The 12127-nt window shown below is 37.1% G+C and overlaps 1 protein-coding gene across 2 annotated transcripts in view; it reads right to left on the bottom strand.

The window, feature by feature from the left end:
- LOC128856886 (poly(A) RNA polymerase gld-2 homolog B) overlaps window positions 1-12127 on the bottom strand; it is a 132821-nt gene that overhangs the window by 9757 nt on the left and 110937 nt on the right. The window lies entirely within an intron of this gene.

Raw genomic sequence — 12127 nt, 5'->3', positions numbered from 1 at the left:
AGTTGTGGACGATGATGAACAATAATCTTGCTGCACATTACAAGCCCAGCTCATGCTTGACGATTGATGAACAATTATTTACTTACCGTGGACGCACACGGTTTACGCAGTACATACCGTCAAAACCTGCTAAATATGGTGTCAAGGTTTGGTGGATTTGCGATGCCACAAATGCATATCCATGCATGGACAAATATATACTGGCCAAGCAGAAACTGGTAGGGAAACGAACCAAGGCGAACGAGTGGTGAAGGATTTGTCTGCCAAATACTAAGGAAGTGGCCGAAACATTACAATGGACATTTTTTTTACGACCTTGCTAGTTGCAGAACTGCTTCTCACCTGGAAACTCACGATCGTTGGAACTTTGCGCAAAAACAAATCATATATTCCTCAAGAAATGAAGCAGAACAAAAACAGGACAATTGGTTCAACGACATTTGGCTTTAAAAATAATGTGACAATGTGCTCTTATGTTCCCAAAAAAAATAAAGCAGTCATTTTGCTTTCGACCATGCATAATGATGCTGAAATAGCTGACAGTGGGAAACCTGAAATAATTGAATATTATAATCGTACCAAAGGTGGTGTTGATCGAATGGACCAAATGTTTGCGGAATATCCAACACAAAGACAAACAAAACGATGGCCACTAGCGATGTTCTTCAACATGTTGGACGTTACAGCTCTTGCAGCCTACATTGTCTACGATTTGAATAACCCTATGTTGCCTTGGAGAACAAACAACAAGCGTAAGCAGATCCTCCGCAGCTTGGCTGAAGCATTGTGTATGCCCATTATTGAAGTCAGAGCCATAAATCGTCAAGTGGCGCGAAATTTTTCGACTAAAATTGCTATTGAAGCATATTTCAACCGACCGCTGGAATCAATGGTGTCAACAGCAGCATCAACATCTTCCGCAGCGCGCACGCCAAAACCTGTGTCCGGATCTTGCTATTTATGTTACGCACAAGAGGAAAAACGCCGTAGAAAAACCAGAAAGCTGTGCGCCAAATGTAAGAAGCCAATGTGCCTTGAACATTCGGTCACATCAACAAATTGCTCTATTTGCCATGATTTTCCTTAGATATAAGATGCATTTTTATAATTTTTATAATAAAAGTCAATAATATAATGTGTGAAATGAATATTTTTAATTTTTCAAATAAAAAAATAATATAAAAAATGTTTTTTTTTTTGATTATTATGAGGATTTTTACTATTGGGGTACAAACGTATCCCGGGTATGTGTTTACGTATATAATGTGTTTGGAAGGCTGTAGCTCCTGAACCAATGGTCCGATCTGGTTCAAATTTTGAAATTGAACTCAAAACTAAATAATCTTCCTAGATCCGAAGTTAGCGGTATAGAGGTATAGCGGTTCAAAAGTTACAACACTTCAAAGTTGAAAGTGGATACATTTGTACCCGGGTGTGTGTTCTAGGGTTAAAGGAGCCAACCATTTGCAAAACTGTGATTCTAATCACATATTTGAGGTAGTCGGTTACTTCAGCACGCCGAAGCCGCATTAGTAGAAATAAACGAAATAAAAAGAAAAAATGCGTTTTCGCAAAGATCAGAAATGTGATAACAAGTTAAATTTTTTGGCTAAAAATAACACTCAAACGTATTCATAATATAGTGAGCAATATGAGTAAGTAATATAAGGTGCGTTTCATAACTATAGGGCACATAACATGAATATTTAATCTTTACTCCAAAAATATGTAGGTACTCTGTAAAAATAAATGAATATATGGAATAATACCGTTATTCTTCTTAGTATCAATAAACAACAACTTTTCATCGTGGTGTTTTTGTGTTTGTTTGTACCGTTACTTTGAGCACGAGTCAGAGCAATTCGTTACTACTTTTCCCGTTTCATAACTATAGAACGCATTAGGAATTGCAGCTTTAAAGTGCATACACGTGTTCGCTGAGTACTACTTTTAATTAAAATAGTTTTTAAAGACAATAAATGTCAATATGCCACGTGGTTCAAAACTTTCCGAATTCGAGAGAGGTAAAATTACTGCGTTGGATGAGGAGGGTTTCTGCGTCACAGAAATCGCGAAAAAATTAAGTCGCAGCCGACACGTGGTGACACATTTTTTATCAAATCCGGCAGAATATGACACAAAACGACGCGGAGGACCGAAACCGAAGCTTTCTGATCGGGACCGTCGCGTAATAATAAAAAATGCCAGTAATAAATCTACAAGTTGTTCGCAACTGGTGAATTTAACTTCAAAAAAGGTGTCAAAATCAACGATTTGGAGGGTGCTCCATCAAGCCCCAAACATATGCCGCCAAAAACTTAAGTTGGCACCGCATTTGACTGCTCGTCACAAAGCTGCTCGAATGGAATTCGCCAAACAACACATGGCCACGGACTGGTCTCAGGTACGTAATACCACACTCAAAAAATGGTAATTGTAAAAAAATTTCTATCACTTTAGATAATTTTTTCAGATGAGAAAAAATGGAATCTTGATGGCCCTGATGGCAACCGTGGCTATTGGAGAGATTTAAGAAAGGAGCCCCAAATTTTTTCTAAGAGAAATTTTGGTGGTGGATCGGCTATGGTTTGGGGAGCTTTTTCGATGGATTCGAAGTTGGAGCTGCAATTCGTTTCCTCCAAAATGAAAAGCCGGGACTACACAAACGTGCTCCAATGCAGTCTGCTGCCTTTTTTAAATGCAAACAGGCAGAAGTCATGGATTTTCCAGCAGGACAATGCTGCAATCCACACTAGTCGGGAAACGAAAGGGTGGTTTTCAGACAAAAACATCCCTCTTTTGGGCTGGCCAGCATGCTCTCCGGATCTCAATCCAATAGAGAATATTTGGGGCCTGCTAGCCAGGAAGGTTTATGCTGAAAATCAGCAGTATAATAAAGTTGACGATTTAAAAGCTGCCATTCTACGAGAATGGGATGCTTTAGATGGAAACCTCCTTAAAAATTTAATTAATTCTATGCCAAAAAGAATATTCAAATGTATTCAAACGAATGGAAACACAATTTAATAAACAAATAATTTTAAACCGTTTTTCTTTTGTTATTTTGTTATATGTCCTATAGTCATGAAACGAATAATATAGGGCCAAAACATTATACTCTTAATTTAAAGCAATATTACATTCACAAACGGGTCGGTCAGATAATAAAAGTACCTATTATAGATGCAAGCTTAGAAGCGTTTGCTACGTTTTCATATTTTTATTTGTTTTTTACAAGTACGACATAATTATTTCACGCCGAAATCTATGAGGGTAAGCTATGTCCTATAGTTGTGAAACGTACCTTAGTAAGCATGGATTACTTTCAACTATCACAGAACTCTGTAAAACACATTCCTATAAAGAATAAATTAAATGTAAAATCGTCAAATCTGGCAGCGGAATGGAAAATTTGGAGTACGCAGTTCAAGATATTTCTGGGACCATCCACTTTGAGCAGTCAGAAGAGTTGCACTTCACATCAAATTTATTTCGCTCAATGTCGACACAGCGTGAAATATGACAACTTATGGAGCAAACTGGAAATGTATTTCACTACGAACATTATAATAGAGCAAGTTTTTTTACAAAACGTCAATAATTAGTGGAGCAATTAGCCAGTATGTTGCCACTTTACAAAACTTACGCCTTCGAATATTTGCGTGAAGCTTGGACGGGAAAGAGTTCGCATACAAGAATACATACCAAACCCAATGAGATGTCGATACCAACCCATTTCCTTACTCCCTGTACTACCGAAAATTTTTGACAAAATAGTGACAAGAGGCATATGATGAAAATATACTAAAATTCAACATGCATACATGGCAAACTACGGAGCACACACACTTTGTCATCTATTAGAAACAAAAATAAAAAACAACTTAAATCAGCAAAAACTCTGCAGACTCGTGTCTGAAGACCTCGAAAAAGCATTCAACAGTTTTGATAAAGGAGCTACACGATTGGGGCATACCCAAAGTATTTTTGAAATTAGCATCATCCTTTTTCTCGTACAGAAGAATCTCCGTGAAATTAGATGGCTACCTATCTCAGAATCATGCACTAGATAATGGAATTGCACCAGGTTCCCCATGTTCAGGGGCCGAATCGTAACAGTCGTGAACGAGCAATTCGTCACGTAAAAGAACGCAAATCGGATTATAACTATCGTGATTCGGTATGATGACAAACGTCATCGAGTAATCGAACAACTCGTTCGTTCGAATTGTCATTCGATCGGTTATTTATAAACGTAATTCCGCAGAATTTCAAAGTATTAACGAAAAATGTAAGAATAACTAAAATATATGTAAATTGTGTAACTTTAAATGAAGTTTTATAATTTCAGGACAAACTGTAATAAATTAAACAACAAGCAGAAGGATTTAATGGCACATTTCATGAGTGAGCACACAGATTTGGCCAAAAATTCCTTGCCGAATTGTGCACAAGGAAGGTCGACTGCCAACCGACTTTGGGAAGAGCTCAGCAAGCAGTTAAATGCGGAAGGACCGCCAATAAAAAATGCGAAGTTATGGATAAAAGTTAGTACATATATTATAATCATGTTATCAAAATGAAACTTATTAGTTTCTTTCTAGGTATACGCAGATCAGAAGTACAATGCGAAAAGTTGTCCTTCAACAAAATTTCAAAAAGGCAAACAGGCGGAGGACCTTACCAGCAGAGGGCTTTAACTCCAGCTGGGCTTTTGTAGTCCAATGTGGGTGCCATCAATGCATCCAACCACTATTATTAAAAAACGAACATTAAATAAATTTTTCACAGCTAAAACATGGATTGAATTTACCTCCTGGAATTTGATAGTTCTCAACAAACCACTCTTTGCGCCTTCTCGAATCATCTGGCTCAAATTTAATATGTTTAGGACACAATTTGGCTTCAATTTCTTCCAAAACATTGCCCGTTAATTTCGAGACAGTGCTCTGGCACGTTCCTATCAAATAGTCATTGCCTATTGCATGCTGATAGCCACCACTTGCGAGTAGGCTGAGACACGCAGCCAGTTGGAGCACCGCCGGAACAGCTTTTGTGTCTTGGCAATTTATATTTATGTTATTTAAAACACAATTAAATGCTTCTTTGCTTAAGCGAAACCTTTTGATAAACCTGTAAGCGAAGGATATTTTATTACCTATTTTTCGTCATATATAAAGTACTTACGCATTGTTTGATAATGCTAGCGGATTGCTTTTGTCTCGAAGTTGTTTTCGCACAACTCTTTCATTATTTTCTTCATCGCTGGAACTTAAATAAAAGAAAATACTCGGATCCATTTAAACTTTTTATATTTTCGTTACTTTCTGCGGTTCATTTTGACACTTCAAATTCTATTGTGACTTAAAAAAACGAAGAAGATGAGAAAAATAATCGATAAACAAAATTACAATTACGATACGTCTTCTTTCGACTGTTATGATCCCAACTCGTTCATTCGATTATCGATTCACGTAATTTGTGTTCGAACGATTGTCGTTTCGTTAACGACTGTCACCATTCGACCCCAGTATTTCCTTTCAATGCTTACACGAATACAGTGTCAAAGGAATGAACGGAATTGACTTCATTGGCATCTATGCAGATTGCTTCGCATTGTCTTCAGGTGCTCAAGAAAACGTATCGCAAAGCCTCAACGCCATGGATAAAAAAAATATACGAATGGTCGAAGAAAAAAAAAATTCAAATTGATAAAAAAAATATACGAAAAAGAAAACAGGAGCTGCATTTCTAATGGCAACAGCAACAGAATATGTAAGAGTCGAAGCGCGCTACAACGACTTTCAATGGCTACTCCGAAGTCGATCTGCAAAGCTGGCGGCAAAATCAATCACAACGGTGTCCCATCCTCTACATAATGACTTTTGGAAACACATAACTAGCCGAAACCCGGTCAGTCAAAGCTGAAGCATTTGCAGCATTGCGGCTATATCTAAATACCTACTGGACACACTGGACACGCATACGCCAATACCACCAAACACATTTAGGATAAACAAAAACATTTCAATAGAAATGGCACTGAATTCTTTCCATAAAAATAACACCTTACGAAAAGTTTACAACAAAATATTCCTAACATATAAAGCAAACTGTAAAGCTGATATTTTTTATAATACCGATGGCTCTTTACTCGAGCACCCTGAAGTAAATAAAATTTTTGTTTATCGCACCATTACTCGTTGCAACGATACTGGTAGCATCGCACATCGATGTGCGTTGTCATCATATTCGCGAGCTTATAAATGATGAGAGAATCTCATTATCGTACGGTGCCCCAGATTAGATGATATTTTTACCAAGAATTTGTATAAAGTCAAGCACGAAAAAATTATAAAGCGAATTAATTAACACAATAAAGGCGTAAGTCGTAGTAATACGATTTAACTCGAATGTGTAGCGTATTGTGGGAAAATTCTTTAAAATGTACATAAGTTGTTTGCGATTATTTATTGTTTTATAGTAACCAAATAATAAACATATACCAATTTTGTTAATTTTATGCAGGTCGAAAGTTCAGACTACCAAATAGCAATTAGAAAGGCTCGTTGCATTAATGGAAGAGAATCCACAATTCGCAAAAGGGATTTGCACCAATGTTCAAGCAGCAAAAAAATGGGAGGAGTTTACAACGGAGCTGAATTGAATAGAACCACCAGTTAGAACGGCAGCAAAACGGATTAAGGTTAATGTTTTTTTGTGATGTTTGTAGAAATACATTTTTATTTTCCCTTGGCAGGTATAGGCTGACATGAAGTCAAAAGCGAAGAAAAACATGCCCAGAACTTCTGGTCCAAAACTCTGAGGAAAGTCAAGCGGAATTAAATTTAAAGGCCACTAGGAGCCAGCAGGAAAAACGAGGACAAATAAAAAGTCTCAAAAAGCAGAGAGATTGAGGTTACTGGAGTTGCAGACTGATGGTCAAACACGATTCTATGAAGAAATGATTTCTACCTTGCACGAAATAAAGCAATGTGCTGCAGAAACAGCGGAATATATGAAAAAAAGTTACGAATTAAAAAAAAAACGCAACCGATGAACTCTTGCAATTGAGACGAGAGGCATTGCAAACAATACTTCTTAAAGCTAGCATAAGCACTAATTGGATGATGAAATAAGCTCATCCAATAGTGAAATATTTACTGTAAACATAAACAATTATTTGTTAAGGATAGAGTAAGCAAAAATTTTGTATAAAAGAAATAACGTAGGAATAAAAGAATCACTTCAAGTTTGACTTTGGAAGCAAGCGTTTTATTTTTTTAACGCTCACCCGCGTTAGAACTTTAATTGGCGATCCTGCCAGGAGCATCAACCGTAAGCAAATACCTCGTGCGAGAGGGCATACGGTCGGTGATAATAAAATAAGTACCCCACGAATCGGGCGAAAAAACAAATAACACAATATATTTTGAAAAAAAGTACCCCATGAATTGGGCGAAAAAAATAAAAATGTTCGAGAATTTTTTTTTAAAAACAAAGTTGAACCAGTAGGAAATTCTCGCTGGACCACAAAGCAGAAGAAAATTCTCGCAGAACCACAAAGCAGTAGAAAAATCTCGCAGGACCACAAAGCAGAAGAAAATTCTCGCAGGACCACAAAGCAGTAGAAAAATCTCGCAGGACCACTAAGCAGTAGAAAATTCTCACAGGACTACAAAGCATTAAGAAGTAAAAATATAAAAGAAATGTCAATGAGTGATATTGATTTGACGATTCAGAATATCACCGATATGTATTCGAAGACGGGACGTTTCGATTTAGAGGAGGGGGAGTTAATACCCTACTCTGGTAAGCCGCATAACGGCAAATATATACAAAAAGTTAGAGTAAACAATACTTCTTAAAGCTAGCATAAGCACTAATTGGATGATGAAATAAGCTCATCCAATAGTGAAATATTTACTGTAAACATAAACAATTATTTGTTAAGGATAGAATTACAATAAGCAATACTTTTTAAAGCTAGCATAAGCACAAATTAGAGGATGATGAAATAAGCTCATCCAGTAGTGAAAGATTTATTGTAAACATAAACAATTATTTGTTAAGTATAGAGTAAGCAAAAATTTTGTATAAAAGAAATAACGTAGGAATAAAAGAATCACTTCAAGTTTGACTTTGGAAGCAAGCGTTTTATTTTTTTAACGCTCACCCGCGTTAGAACTTTAATTTACACGATTACAAACATTAAGGGGGTATTCTAGTCTAGAAATTGGAAAAAATCGAAATTTTTTTTTTCAAAATTCGATAGTTTAGGTATTCAAAAATATCTCCCTAAAAGGCTTTTGCGAAATTCGAAATTACAACTATTTTAGTGACGCGACAGCTAGACTGGTTTGAGCGGACTGTTTCTCGAAACTACTTCGTTCGATACGGTCGGCACGATATCTCAAGTTCTAATCAACCGATTTGCTTGAAATTTGTCATGAATATTCCTTAAATATATCTCTATCGTATGAAGCTCGAAAAACTGGAAATTTCAATTTTTTAATATGTGTAAACAATTCGAGAAAGCTAAAAATAAGAGAAAAATCGACCTCAATTTTTTGAGTAGCCGCCATTTTATGGAAAAATTTTTTTTTCCCGTTTTTTCTGGTTCATACGATAATGACATTCATATTAATTAAGAATTTGTATTTTTTTTTTTCAGATGACCACAAGGGTAGAAATCGTGACGACGGGGACACTGCCTTTTTTCCCCCCCTTCCACTTCAAGGACGCATAACTCCATGAAAATTCATTTTTTTTTTTCAAATTTATTTTGTGTGCTCTTAATATATGAATAAATAAATAATAAAAAAAAATGTATCGTAAAAATATCAATAGTTTTTTTTTATTCATCGTCAAAAAATGCTCGAAATTCGGGCCTCTAGACTAAAATACCCCCCTTTAAAAAAAAGATAACTCCGTTTTTAGTTTTTTTTAATTCAAAAAAGTACATGCACCAAACGATTTTAAAATTTATATGCGCATATTAGGGTGTCCCAAAAAAATTAAAGTGTTTTTTTTTTAACGCACACCCTCTTTTTTTATTCGAATGGTCTCAAAACATCTAAAAATAAAGTTTCGTCTATTTAGAATCACGGCAACTCGTGCCGAGTTGCGCGGAAACCTAACGGTACTTGTATAGTACGGCGCGCGAGTTAACGACGTTGACACATACACTACACTACATACATACACTGCAAACATACATTATCATTGTTTCCAAACAATAATGATAAACAATATAAACATGGTCTTTGCCCCTTCATACAATAAACACATGTAAGCATTAAAATACAAATATATGCAGAGACTAAACAATACCATGATAACAGCTAAATATAAAAACATGTAAACATATCTCAAACCAAATTGTATTTAGAAATAGTATAAATAGATCTAAGCATTAAAATATAAGATTAGTTCTGAAAATAAATGAATTCAAAAAGGAGCTCCGCTCAGAAAAAGATATATTTTTATTATTTTCTCCACGCGGACACTTAACTCGCGCGAACTGTCGGATTGATTGCGTGTAATTACTTGTTTGTTTTATTAGTAATCGCGGGTTTTTCGTGTAGTCAACATGTCAGTGGAGTTACGAAGTTCCAAAAAGGAAATATTTTTAATAGGGGACGTAAAACATCAAATTACCGGTTCTAAACTTCCCTCTAACGGGCAAGTACTGGCAGTTTTGTTCTATAATATTCGTGAAGTGAACTTGAGTGTCAATGAAAGTGCAAATCTCACAATTCGTGAGTGTATTATTTATTGGGAAAAGGCACGTATACCGACCAGATCAATATCTCACTGTGTTAAGAAACTAGTTACTTAGCCGGAGTGGACAAAAAATAATAAAAATATGAATAAGTTCGTGCGGTTTTTTTTCGAAATTTGAAACTGTATTGACGTAAAATGGTTACAAATTTAATATTCAAAATATTGTCCATCGCTTACTACTACTTCTTCCCATCTTTCTGGCAATTCACGGATTCCCTTTGTGAAAAATTCGGTCGGTTTTGCCGCAATCCACGAATCGATCCATTTTTTGACTTCATCGTAATTACGGAAGTGCTGGTCAGCCAGGCCATGTTGCATCGATCGGAAGAGATAGTAATCGGATGGCGCAAGGTCTGGACTATACGGCGGGTGGGGTAGGACATCCCATTTGAGCGTTTCTAAGTATGTTTTGACCACTTGTGCAACATGTGGCCGAGCATTGTCATGTTGCAAAATAACTTTGTCGTGTCTATCGGCGTATTGCGGCCGTTTTTCTCGCAGTGCTCGGCTCAAACGCATCAATTGTCGTCGGTAGACATCCCCCGTAATCGTTTCATTCGGTTTCAGTAGCTCATAATACACAACACCCAGCTGGTCCCACCAGATACACAGCATAACCTTCAGGCCATGAATATTCTGCGCCGACGTCGATGTTGAAGCATGGCCAGGGTATCCATACGTTGCCCGACGTTTTGGATTGTCGTAATGGACCCACTTTTCATCGCCAGTCACAATTCGATGCAAAAAACCCTTTCTTTTGTGCCGTTGAAGCAGTTGTTCGCATGCCATAAAACGGCGTTCAACGTCTCTTGGCTTCAATTCATACGGCACCCAATGGCCCACCTTTCGGATCATTCCCATGGCTTTTAAACGTTTGGAAATGGTTGATTGATCAACTCCCAAAGTTTTTGCAACCTCTTCTTGCGTTTGAGCCGGATCTTGATCGAGCAATTCCTCCAATTCGGTATCCATGAACTTTGGCGGCGCACCCTCGCGTTCTTCGTCTTCCAAGCCAAAATCACCACTTTTAAAGCGTGCAAACCACTTCTGGCACGTTCGCTCAGATAGAGCATGCTCACCATAAACTTCCACCAAGATACGATGACTTTCGGCTGCTTTTTTCTTCATATTAAAATAATGAAGAAGAATTCCCCGCAAAAACACATTATTTGGCACGAAATTCGACATTTTCAAGTGTGGTAAAAATATTGTTGTTTACGCTTCAAATAAAAAACGTATACTGACGTTTGTGCCTTACGACAGTAGCTCTCCAATGAATGTTTGGAAATGTGGATCGATGGAATAATAATCAAGTTACGCCATCTGTTGTAAAACCGCACGAACTTATTCATAGTCCTATTATCAAAAAAAAGAGGAAAGGACGCGCCTTAGAATCATCGAGGAGGAAAAGCGACATGCTAAAAATTTTTCATCCTTAGCACCATCAACATCATCTTGCGAACCACCACTAGAAAAGTCATCTTCTGACTCTGAAATAATAGAATTAGAAGAAAATAGGCCCAGCGCAAGAGAAGCCTCCTCTCAGCCCGATAAAACTTCTATGCGGAAAAATATTATAACTCCCAAGTTAGTTGCCGCATTAGACAGGTGTCAATTAAGTGTGAGGGATTCTGTCTTTATAATTGAAGCTACTATTGAGGCTCTGGGTCACAATACGGATGAATTCCCTATAAGCAAGTCCTCCATCCATAGAGTTCGTACGGAAATGCGAAAAGAACGGGCTGAAGCTATACAAATTGATTTTCAAAACAAGGTCCCGGACACGGTAACTGTCCACTGGGACGGAAAACTGTTGCCAGCTCTAGATTCACGTAAAAGTAAAGAAGAACGCCTACCGGTAGTTATTACGTACGATAATAAAGAACAAATTATTGCTGTTCCTAAATTGGATAGCTCGACAGGAAGGGAACAGGCAGACGCAGTTTGGGATGCTATTATGAACTGGAACCTTGAAGACAAAGTGCAGATTCTCTGTTGTGATACTACTGCTTCTAACACAGGCCGCATAAATGGATCATGTGTGCTTCTCGAACAAAAACTGGGTAGAGAAGTGCTTATTTTTGCTTGCCGTCATCACGTTTACGAATTAGTACTTAAAGGCGTGTTTGAAGCGAAAATCAGTCAAATAACTACAAGCCCAGACATCCCATTATTTAAGAAATTCCGAGAAAACTGGAAAAATATCGATCCTGAGAAAAAACAAAGCTGTACAGAAAAGCTATCTTGTTTTAATGTTTCGGAAATTGACAAGCTGCTAGAATTCTACAAAACTGAATTAACCAAAGAAATCGTTAGAGATGACCATCGCGAATTAATTGAG

This window comes from Anastrepha ludens, chromosome 3, assembly GCF_028408465.1.
Source record: "Anastrepha ludens isolate Willacy chromosome 3, idAnaLude1.1, whole genome shotgun sequence".
Taxonomy (NCBI): domain Eukaryota; kingdom Metazoa; phylum Arthropoda; class Insecta; order Diptera; family Tephritidae; genus Anastrepha; species Anastrepha ludens.
The sequence above is the reverse complement of the archived record's forward strand: the minus strand, read 5'-3'. Positions and strand labels throughout refer to the sequence as shown.